Genomic DNA, 12,530 nt, shown 5'->3' on the forward strand with positions numbered 1-12,530 from the left:
ACTGACAGCTGCACAAAATGTGAAGTGTGTGTGTGTGTGTGTGTTCCTGGGGACAGTGATCAGAACTGTCACATCACATTCTCAAGGGATCCATCTTCAAAACATTAGACCTACTGAAGAAATCACATGGTAAGTATTATTAGCAATTACCAATCTTGGGTCATTTTCCTGTCTGTAAATATGGGATCTCATCAGCGCCATGAGATTAATCCTAGTCGATGAAACTCAGGTAGCCACCAGGGAAGAAGGCTTGGGTAAAATTTCTCCTCCTCTGATACTTCACTTGTCAGCAATAGGATGTTCCCACCCTGGACCCCTGAGTGGCCATGTGCGGCAGAAAGACATTTCCCCTACTTCTACCCCATCCTCCAGCCAGCTTCATCTTGGAAAAAATAATCCTCTGTTGCAACACAGCACTGAAACTTGTAGATTAATTTATGCCTATGGCATAGCCAATATCATAAAAATACAGTGTTATCCAGTGAAAATTTCAGTTCCATAGTGTAAAGATCTATTACATACTCCCTTTGTATAGGGATAGTCGCTCTTGAGGCTATCCAGGAATATAGAGATGAGTATCACAACGATGCTCCATGACCAAACAATGTACAATGACAGGCAGACACAGACGAAAGAAAACTCCGAAGGTATAAAGGGAAAATGAGAGAGAAAATATCTTTTTTTAATAATCTCAAACCTTCATGAGCTCTTAACCTTGACAAAATTTTCTGAGCCTGATGTTGTGGCATAATGAGTTAAAGCATTACTTATGACAAAAAACATCTCATAGTGGGGGATAAATTCAAGTCCTGGCTGCTCCACTTCTGATCAAGCTTCCTGCATATATACCAAGGACAATAGCAGATGACAGTCCAATATCAAGTCCAAGTCTTAGGCTTTGCAGAGGGGTGACTGTAGATGGCCTACATGCTTCATCCTTCCGGAGCCTGGCATGCAGCACAGGCTGGTCACAGGTGTTTTCTTCACTTCAGTTGGACAAAGAGCTCCAGGCCCCTCCTACCATCAAGCTGAAGTGGGCCACTGACATAAACCTATTTAATCCCCTGTTTGGGGATTAGTCCAACAAGCAAAAGTTGCTGTTGCGTCAAGTCAGTGGTACAGCCCCGAGCTCAGCTGCCGAGGCTTTTGTTGGAGTGTGAAATTTATGCTGATAATAACAACAGTTGATATTTACTTGACACATCTTCTCTGTAGAGGGCCTTTAGGAACTTGAAATAATTGTGGGTGACAGCTGGCCAAGACTTGGGAACTTAATGGCTATCTATATTTTTCTTTTGATGAGTGGTATTTTGTCCGTGAAGGGAATAGGATACCAGCCCAAACTGGTTAGAGGCACCATGAGCGAACCAGATGTACCCTTAGGTGAAACAGCAATGTGAAAAGAGGGACCTGCAGGGATATCAAAGGAATCTGTATCAATGGCCAATTCCACCTGCCGTCACAGCAAATCTATTGCTCTGGTGCCCAGATTCATACCAGGCACACAGCTATGTTTTGCCACCCTCAGGCTGCTGGTTTTCTCCAGTTTGTTACCTTACAAATCCAACTAATCCTTCACTGCCTGCATAGTTCACTTCCATTGTAGCCACTGTTTTAAATCGAGTCCTATAGCAACCATCTCTAGCTCTTCTGTTTCTCTCCACTTCTTGGTTTCTCTCCTGCCATTTTTTTCATTAAAAAAATTATATAAAGGGAACAATACTCTTAAATTCTGAGAATCCTAAAGATTGCTACCATGCATTTTAGATTTCAGTGTCACTGCACTAGAAATCAAAATTTTAATTTTTCTCACATGAAAAAAAGATTTAATGAGAAGATCAGTGATTTACATTTTGGTAAGTCTCTTAATTTCTGATATCTAATCTGTTGCACTATTTTTTGATTTTGAGTAAAGGGTACATACAAAAGCTGGCCATATCAGAGTATGTAGCTGGAAGAGTAGTTAATAGCTTTTCAAGTAATTATGAATGTTCTTTGCAGGATACTTTGAAAAGATTGTTGTATTTTGGCAAAGTATCCTGCAATGTTGAATCTGGAGCCATTATCAAATATCATTTTATTTGATTAGTTAGACTCATTTGTCTGTTTTGCCCTTTGAAGGGATTTTTTAGCAATGCACATTGATCATTTTGAAAATATTGGGCCTTATACAATTTAAAAAATCTGTTTCAGTAGCATTTCTAGCTATCTTATCAAAAAGTCTTTTAGATGGTGCAGAGTTCTCAAATGTGCATTATTGCGTTCAGTTTGCACTATAAATAAACACTGCTGTTTACGTTCATCGAAGTGACTGACTTACCTCATTTACTTTGGAGAGACATTCTGCTTGAAATCTACATTTGCATCACTCTAATTTGCCTGTCAGTTGTTCTTTCACAACATAATGGTGTCCCAGGAAGAAACACAGACCCCAACTCTGGAGAATGTTTGAGTCAAATGTTCTGTTCAGGCCCCAGGTGCTAATGTTTATTCCCCATTTTGTTGTTCAGAATATTTAAAATGCATGTGCTCAATGATAGTTCATAAAATTAATAGTTTTTACTCTTCCACCAAGAACATGTTTGAGGAAATTTGACGTTCCTTTTTTTCTTTTTCTGGTTATTTTTAACCAAATGTGTACCTGTGTAGAAAGCCAGTGCACTAATTCAGAAGTTTCAGTAATTCTAACCAGCACTGCTTTGTGGTATAGACAGCAACATAGGCAGAAATGCAAGCAATGCCTTACTATTATTGAGAGAATAGTTTGCACTCCATGGGAACTGTTTTTTGGAAGACTTCCCCCCACCCACCTTACCACCATTAATTTGTGAATGTCACTTTGGGAATGGCTATAGTATAGGAATGCAGAAAAAGTAAGGGTTGGCCTGGGACAGAGACACGAGGTCTGGGGAGAACCTTAAGGATGGATACCAGCTAACCAACAGCTATCATTCAAGGACATGTGAAGAATGTGGTACTGAATGCAGCAGTGTGGTCAAATGAGATGATGGAGAGATGCCCTTGGCAACTGTAAACATACTGCTGGCCTTACTGAGGGCGGTCTGTGAAAATTCAGGAGATGAAATGAAAGCTAGATGGAAAGTCAGGGTCATATGAGGAGTTTCAGTAGGTGTAGAAACGTTGGTTTAAAAAAATGAAACTACTTGGCCTGGCGTGGTAGCCTAGTGGCTAGACTCCTCACCTTAGACACACCAGGATCCCGTATGGGTGCTGGTTCTAACCCTGGTCAGCCACACATCCCTTCTGGCTCCCTGCTTGTGGCCTGGGAAAGCAGTCAAGGAAGGCCCAAATGCCTTGGGACCCCGCATCCACATGGGAGACCCAGAGGAAGCTCCTGGCTTCTGACCTCAGATTGGCCCAGCTGTGGTCACTGCAGTCACTTAAGGAATGAATCATCAGATCTTCCTCTCTGACTCTCCAATAACAATGAATAAATACTTATCACTTGTTTTAAATATTTTAAAATAAGACAGGCAAGGGGTGATGGCTGGGTGGTAGAGAGCTATTCTTGAAAGGCAGGGTTGGCTGAGTTTGGAAGCCAAACAAAATGACTCTTGTCTAGCATGAAGTGGGAGGTCCTCATTCTGAGAAGATGGAGTTTTGGGGTTAGAGGAACATAAAGCAGAGACAGATGCTGTGGAAGAGAGTCGGGTGTGGGGCGCATTTAAAAGTAAGTGCTATGGATTGAATTGAGTCTCCTCAAAAATGTTAACATGCAAACTCTTAGTACCTCAGAATGTGGCCTGATTTGTAGACAGGATATTTGTAGAGGCAATTAAGATGAGGTTATACTGCAGTGAGGTAGGATTCATCCAATATGACATCGTTACATAAAAATATCATGTGAAAACAGACATGGGGAGCATGGCTTATGGCAACTGAGGACGGAATGATGCATCTACAAGTGCAGAAATACCAAATACTGCCAGCAGATCACCAGAAGCTAGGAAGAGGCGAGGCAAGACTCTCATACAGGATTCAGAGAGCATGATACCACCTGCCTGTTGAGCTTCTACTCTCCATAACTGTGAAAGAATATACTCCGTTGTTTGAAGTCACTGGATTAGTGGGAGCTTTGCTACAACAGTCCTAGGAATTGACATAGAAGTCACAAAGCATTAAGAAGCTGAATTTGAGAACGATGCCATTTTACATACCAGGAGAGAAGGGAGTACATATCTGGCTTATTCTATGGTAGGGTGTTAGGTGTAAGGGGTATGTGTATGTATGTAGGGAGAGGCTGGTATAGGAATCCAGGAAAGTCTGGCAAGCAGGAGTTATCAACTCAGAGTTTATGAGTGAAGAAGCAGCTGGTAGAGTCTCACTTGACTGGAAGAATAGGGAGTATTCTTGATTACTTGAGTGGGGTTGACAAAGTGGGATACACAGAATGATAAAACATCTGGACCCAGAAGGCAATTTTCTGTTTAAGGTGTCCTAAGCTTTTCAGCATTAGGTATTCTGAGATCCAGCATCAGTCATGGAGTTTCACAAACGACGAGCTGATGACAGCAACAGAGATCAAAGAGGAGGCTGGTTGCCAAATGAGGATGACAGGGAACAGCAGGGGGCAGCCATGTCAGGAGATGAGTCACAGCAGAAGTCAGGAAGAGTGCCCTGAGGGGGGAAGCATGAAGTGCAACTGGGCACCCAGGCTTCCTAGAGAAGTTGCTCCATTAGAAGTGGCGGGACACGGTCTAGAAGCAAGGAGGAGGGACTTTGCACCTTTGTACCATAGCTTTGAGCTGAGGGGGAACTTGAGATTTTTAGAGAATAAGCATTGCGAAGAGCAATTCGGGATTCCATAAGAGGAAGTTGTATACTACAGACACTCCTTGACTTAAAATGAGCTGCATGTGATAACATGCGTTGACCTCACCTTGTCTACTGACCGTTCTAGCTTGGCAACACCAGCACCCCTCATGATCAGGGGTTTTACTGGGATCTGCCATGTCCAGTATCGTAAGACAGGATGCCACCTAGCCTGAGACAAGGTCAACATTCAAAGTTTGAAAGTAGAATTTCTACTGGATATATATTGCTTTGGTACTATCAGAGTTGAAAAATTCTAAGTTGAATCATAATAAGCCAGAAGTTGGGATTATTTTAGAACACAAGTTTTATGCTGATAACAATTACCAAATGACTATAGAGCATAATGTGAAGAAGATTAGAAGTACTGGCAGGAGAGGAATAACCAGGGCTGAAGAGCAGGACTGGCTGAGGACACAGAGTGCTCTGTAAATGGATGATGGCTGAGAAAGCAGCCCCCTAGTGGTAGACAAAATACACACAATGAGGGCAACCAGAAATGGATAGCAGAGCCAGTCAGGGAGAACTAGAGGGCAGGTGCTCAGATCGCGTACAGCTGGGTGGCTGGTTTCCAAAATGTAATTTTGCTTAATTAGTCAACTTATAGGAGCCTTATCACTTATATACCAAAAACTACAGAACACTGATCCAGCCTAACATGTGACATATTTAAAAGAATTTTATAACAGTATCAGATTTATACATATTTTACCTTTCAATGTATTTCCTTTTCTGGAGTGGTTAGGAAAGTGTTGGAGACAGGTACTTATGTTTTTATTTGGAGAGACTCACTACAGATTTTCCTTAGAGCTTTTTATTTTATATCTGCTCTAGCTATTTATTGTTTGTGCCTCACATTTTAGAAATATTTGAGCATGGTTACTGAAGATATATGAGCAAAATAAGATTGACTAGAATAAAAGTGGAAAGAGGGTTATAAATAAGCCAGAGGCAAGAAAGTCCGTACCGAAAAGCAAAAACACTCCTCACAGTGTTCAGTATTTGCTGGGATGGGCACATTTTGCCTAATAATTCTCAAAATGAGCAAGATTAAGTAACTGTCATCCATTATACAATTTTCAGAGTCTGTAGTGCAAAGCTGGGTCTGATCTTATTACCAGGCAGACAGGTCTGTTCAAGGGCCTCATAAAGAAGGTGTGTGATGTGAAGAGCACCACACCGAGGGTACACAGCACGAGCCAGGAAGCAGATGATCTGCCATGTTTTCCATTCTGACCACAAGTAGTGTGGTCTTTGACATGCACTGCACCCCCTACAATTGTTCAATCAATTCTATTTGATCAGTTGATGCAAGTTTCCAAATTGCCTTATACGATATTAGAAAATTAAAATACTAACCTCTATTTAACTCAGCAAGACTCGATTAGACTAGATTCTGGGCCTGGCGCAATAGCTTAGCAGTTAAGGGCCTTGCCTTGAACGCACCAGGATTCCATATGGGCGCCGGTTCTAATACTGGCTGCTCCACTTCCCATCCAGCTCCCTGCTTATAGCCTGGGAAAGCAGTTGAGGATGGCTCAAAGCCTTGGGACCCTGCACCTGCGTGGGAGACCTGGAAGAAGCTCCTGGATTTGGATTGGCTCAGCTCCAGCCACTGTGGCCACTTGGGGAGTGAACTATTGGACGGAACATCTTCCTCTCTCTCTTCCTCTCTGTATATCTGCCTTTTCAATAAAAATTGTCGGGCTTAGTTGTAGCAACAGAAGGGTAACGGGGACAGACTGGGCTAGTATGCCATATATACTGGCAAGCCAGGGTAGGAGGTGGGCCTGGTTGAGGCTACTGTGGGCCGCCCTGACTGGGCTGCAACTCCTACTAGTTCGTGCGAGGGACAAATGCGTCCAGGGTGGAACCAGGCGGGACTGTAAGAAGACACGGGTGGAGACAGAACCGGCCCAGCAACTGCAGCCGCCAGCTGTCCGGGGCAGTGGACTGTGACGGACCCTATGCTACTAAAACAGCAGGAATCTGGACTGGGAATACCTCAAAATTTCTTCGAGGATCTTCCCATTCGAGACACCGGACTCGGAGTCCTAACCAGGGAAAGACAGGACAAATCAAGCAACAACCTCAGCCATCTGATGGCAGCAGAGACTGGGCAAATGGAGACCCTAGACGGGACTGTGTCAATCAACGAACTCTTCAATGACCACATCATGATTGGGGTGGCGAGACAGGCAATATGTATTTGTTAAAGACTAGATTCTAATAGTGAATCCTCAGTAAGCCCCTTGAGGAGAGGTTAGAATTCCTGTCCTGGAATGACACAGGTAGTAACTAAAAAGCAGCAAAATGAATAACCTATGCCAAGTCAGTTACCTGTCTAGCATAACCAAAGCTAGTAAGCTAGTGTCATTGAGAATATACAAAAAATGAGAGAAGCCCCAAAAATAGCCACAAGGAGATCAGCTTTCATTGTCACCCAAAACCACAGTGTCCTCCTTGATGGGATGTGTGCTGTGGGAGCCCTTGGTACACATATCTGCATTCCACATGGTGTTGCATGCTTTTATGCATTATTCAGTTTTTACACTTAGGATCCCTGTGGGTATCCATTATCTTAATGAATTCAGTTTCTCAAAACCACACGGCTTTCATCAGATAATACCTCCTAGAGACTGCTGAAGAGTGAAACAGTTCATTTAGGCTTATCACCTCTCAGTGGACACATTGACAAGTCATGAGCAGATCCCATGCTTAAGGATCATCCTGGATTTGACTGACCCCTCAGGAGGGCCTCCTGTCCAAAGCTCTCAGATTTTAAACCTTTCAAAACACAGACTCCTTACATGAAAGCAATGACCTGTCACCTTTTGGGGGCTACCACGTCTGGATTTTTATTCCTCAGAATTTCAAAGACAAATCAGACTTGTATTAAATCATGCCTTGTCCTGATAAAACACCTACCGAAATTCTTAAAACATCATTATGAAGATAGCATTGCAACTTTTCTTCACTGATGAAGTGTCAAGCCTTCCTCCCATGACTGCTGGGAGAAAAAGCACTAGTAATGTACGAAAGCCTTCATGCTTCCTCTCTGGAATCCTATAGGAGGTAAAGATCCACAACTCAGCCCAAAACCTGCAAGGAGCTGTTTTGTCCTAAAGTCTCACTTCTTTCAGCATGCAGCTTCTGCAGCCTATTCCATTCTATTATTTCATTCTCAGAAGCAGACCCAAGGCTCACTGGTGCTGTATACACTACTATGCAAGAGGACCTTTTCTTTTGCCTTTAATTAAAGAAATCTCTATTTCCCCCAAGTTCACTGACTCATCTTCAGTGCACTTAGAACTAGTGAGAGATGAGGGTGGGAGCAGAACCAGGAAAACAAATCAGAAGCCCGCCCCCCGCCCGCCGCTAAACTCATCTCAAGCCAAAAAAAGTATTCAGGGATTAGAATGAGCTTTGAATGGTATAAATCCAAGCATTATATGGCCTGAAGGTTCTAAATGTTAGGAATCACTTTTGAAGCAAAATACATAGCTGGGAACATATATAAAACACAGAACAAAAATCTTCAGAATTGAATTTGAGGAGTTTACAAAAACGCTAGGACCACACAGACACCACCACTCTGGGGCCTTACTAAGCTCTCTGAGGAGGTCAATGCCAGAGAGGGATGCTGAAGCTGGAGCTGCATTTGCTCCCCACAGACAGAAGAGGGTGATGTACTGAGCCATGGCAATCCGCCTGCAATCAAGAACAGCTAAACAAATAACAGTGTTTCTATTGTACAGGGAAAAAAAAAAACAAATATTTTTCTATAGTGTTAGGCTGCTTCACACCTATTTATCAAATAACAAGCACCTAGCAATTCTCTATGGACACTATCAGAGAGTCCTGCAATCTAATTCTGATAAATTCTGACAAGGTCTATATGGAGATAACATCAGACCACACAGTTTCAGTAGCTTTGGTTGCTCCCTCTTCAAATGCCAATCCCAAGTCCAGGATGCCATCTGTGCTTCTTTGATAAGGGTTATCATTCTTCAGATTCACCTGTTTGCTAGAATGACTGACAAAACTCAGGGAAATGTTTCCGTACATTTGCACTTTCATTACAGAAGATACAACTCAGCAACTTAGGAATGAGACCAGTGAGCAGATACGTGAGAAGGGGACAGAGCTTCCTTATACCACCCTCTCAGAAGTTCCCTGAACTCAGCCCTTAAGTGTCTTGCAGATTCTGTTACATAAGCACAGCCACTTACAGCACTAGCCATTGTGAGCAATTGGACGTTCAGCCAACACCTACTCCTCTACCGAGGTTATGGTTAGATATGGAAAGTTCCCACACTCGAATCCATAGGAATGGTTGTTTTCCTAAGCAACCTGCCTTCATACAGAGGCTACCCTCTGCCCCTGTATCCCTTAGAAATCTCATTAATAGGACCCAGAGCAATAACCTAATGTCGAAATCCTTGCCTTGCTACCCCCAGAATTCCATATAAGTGCCAGTTTGTATCCTGGCTGCCCTATTTCCCAACCAGCTTCCTGCTTGCGGCATGGGAAAGCAGTAGAGGAAGGCTTAAAACACTGGGACTCTGCAGCCATATAGGAGAACCAGAAGAAGCTCCAGGCTCCTGACTTCAGACAGGCTCAGCTCCAGCCATTGCTGCCACTTGGGGAGTGAACCAGCAGAGAGAAGATCGATCTCTCTGTAAATCTGCCTTTCCCATTAAAAAAGAAAAATCTTTGGAAAAAAAGAAATTAATATAAAAAGGACACTATAACTTCCGAAGTTCTGATGGTTCTAGAAGCTGAATGTCAGCAAGATGAGTGTGTGTGTGTTGGCAACATCAACATCCTTCAGAGGTGACAGGTTTATTTCCTTAAAATTTTTAATTCCTAGAATGATAGTCACACAATCTAAATGCAAAGAAGTTTTGGTCAATACATCATATTATACATGGCTGAATGTGCCGCCTCATTGCTTGAGCTCATTTTGTAAGTACCCAAGATTAGTGGTGGTGGTGGTGGTGTGGGGAATGCTGAAGAAGAGGAATGAGTAAGGGAACCTGTCCCAGGAGCTGACCTATGATGAGTAGTCAGATGAATGACCCAAGCAAGAACCTGTAGGTGGCCTTGTTTGTGTGTGGAAAACTTGCTGGGTCTGACACTACTCATTGAGTGTCCCCCCTTTGGGATGTGTGACCATCCTCTCCTACCTTCTGCGCCCAGGTCTTGTTCTGGTGGGTCACCTGACCCATCCCAGACTCCCCAGGCGTTATGAAGTCTTGCTGTGGCACACAAGATACCACATATGGATGCCTGCAAGCTTCCCACCTGTTTTTTTTTTTTTATGTCCTCAAAGGGGTCTTTGAGAAAACACAGGGGAGCATTTGGAAGCAGCTATCCTGCACTGCAAGGATGGGAAGGAGGTGGGCTGGCAAGCTGGAGAAATCTGGAAGGGTAGTTATGAACAAATTCGGTTACTTCCCACAAAATTGAACTTCTCTGTTATGAAAATGTTTTAGCCAAATAAAAATCTGTTAGTACTTTCATAGCTGTCACATTTCAGTTTACATTATCAATGGCTGCCTTGGCTCAGGGCATTTCCTGGGGGCTAATGACAGCTTCATCCCTTTCTGGGCTGTCAACTCCTCTGGCCTGATCACTAATCTGCAAGACTGCTGCGGATGTCATCAGTCCTGACGACATGGAGGCTCTGATTGTGCATGTGTAATTGAGGAGCTGCACGGCCCCGTATGGTTTATCCTCTCCTAAGAGGGCAGGAATTACATTTTAAACTCAGTGAAATATTGATTTGTATTAGTTATAAGCAGTAAGAGGCAGCACACTCAGCACAATGTAAAATAGACTCTAAAACTACTCAAATCCTAGTTGCAGCTGCACAAACTTGAAAACATTACCTATTGGTGCCTCAATTTCCTTCATCTCTAGAATGAGGATGGAGCTGGCATTGGTTAAGTCTCTGCCTGAAATATCAGAATCCCTTATGAGAGCAATGGATTGAGTCCTGGGCACTTTGTTTTTTATACAGCTCCTTAATAATGTGCCGTGGAAGAAAGCAGGAGATGGCCCAATTCCTTGGGCCCCTGCCACCAAAATGGGAGACCTGGATGGAGTTCTAGGGTCCTGGTTTCAGCCTGGCCTGGCCCACTCCTGGGCTGTCTGACGTGTGAGCCAGCTGATCGAAGATCTCTTTCTCTGTCTCTGCCACTGCTTTTCAAACAAATAAACCTTTTAAAAAATGGGAACAATAATTTGGATGTGCTGAACATTATGTGAACTGGCCTATTTAAGATGCTGAGCCAGCATTATGTGTGAGCTGTTATTAATCTTAGAATTGAAAAGGAACAATTTTTTTGTTTCTGTATCTGTATTTGGCCTATTAGTTCTAGCTGCACTAATCCCCCTATATCTAGATCCAACTATATAATATCAATGTCTGTATGTGTATTTATGTATATACTGTGTAAAATCACTCAAGTTTTCAAAGAGCAAGTCTGGAAATACATTATAATTAACTCGAATTACACTGGCTTGAATTTATTGATACTAGTTTGTACTTAGAATGTAGAGCCTGGATTAATCATCAAAGTTTCTTTGTTGGCAAAGCTTTAACTATGTCCTTTACAAGGGACCTCTGCAGTGAGTGAGTTAAGCCTCTGTTTATGATGCTGTGTCCCATGTGAGTGCTGAATCCCAGCTGCTCTGTTTCTGATCCAGCTCCCTGCTAACTTACCTGGGAAGGCAGTGGATCGTGGCTTAAGTACTTGGGCTCCCCACAGTCATGTGGGAGACTTGGGTGGAGTCCCTGGTTGCTGGCTTTGGCCTGCCCCAGTCCTGAATATTGAAGCCATTGGAAGAGTGAGTGAATGAATGGAAAGTTTCTTCCTCTGACTTTCCCTCCCTCTGTCACTATGCATTTCAAATAAATAAGTAAAAATCAATGTTTGATTTCAGTGTCCTTTATGAATCAACAATGATAAATGGAACAATTCTAACGAGAAAATCAGCTTAGTCATTGGCTTTCCTTTGGGGCTCCACCATCATACATGGGGCCTGGGGCTTGGACACATCGAGCAAAGGAAAAAGATACTAGTCACTATTACAATGTCTGAAGTTCATTTACATATAAGTTAAACCCCTCCTATTTAATCCTCTCCCTGCCTCCACAATACACTTCAACTATCCTCCAGGCAAACACATCTCTAGAATGCTATCCCTCATATTCAATTATTTCCTGAACATTTGCTATCAAATATACACTAAATTCCTTAAACTTAGTGTTCAAGCCAATTTTTTAAAGTGAGAATCTCTAAATTTATACTTGTTTATTCTTGACAAAGAATGCCAGCTCATTTACCCAGTGCTCCAGATGAGACATTAAATGTTCTGATCTCTATCCTCTGCCTCATACGCCACCAGTCAATAAGTCTTATGTTCTTCACATCAACTGTGTGTTCAGCTTGCTACCAATTTCTTGGCTCACTGAAGCTCACCCTGTTAATGCACTAGGGTCTCTCTGACATCTGTCTGGCCACCCTAGAATCAACCACGAAACCCTGCTGCTGCAAGAGATTTTTCTAAAAGAGCAAATTCATATGCTCTCAGTCCTCTATAAAATCCCTCCGTGCTTGTCACATTGTTCATAACAAGGACCAATGTAGCATGAGAGATTTTGCACAGAATGGTCATCAACCACCTTA

At 42.7% G+C, this 12,530-nt stretch overlaps 1 protein-coding gene across 2 annotated transcripts in view; it reads right to left on the reverse strand.

Annotated features, from left to right (window-relative positions):
- RCAN2 (regulator of calcineurin 2) overlaps positions 1-12,530 on the reverse strand; it is a 213,892-nt gene that overhangs the window by 25,154 nt on the left and 176,208 nt on the right. The gene's annotated exons all lie outside the window — the stretch shown is intronic.

Source organism: Ochotona curzoniae, unplaced genomic scaffold (genome assembly GCF_017591425.1).
Source record: "Ochotona curzoniae isolate NIBS_2020 unplaced genomic scaffold, NIBS_Ocur_1.0 contig_3819, whole genome shotgun sequence".
Lineage (NCBI taxonomy): Eukaryota > Metazoa > Chordata > Mammalia > Lagomorpha > Ochotonidae > Ochotona > Ochotona curzoniae.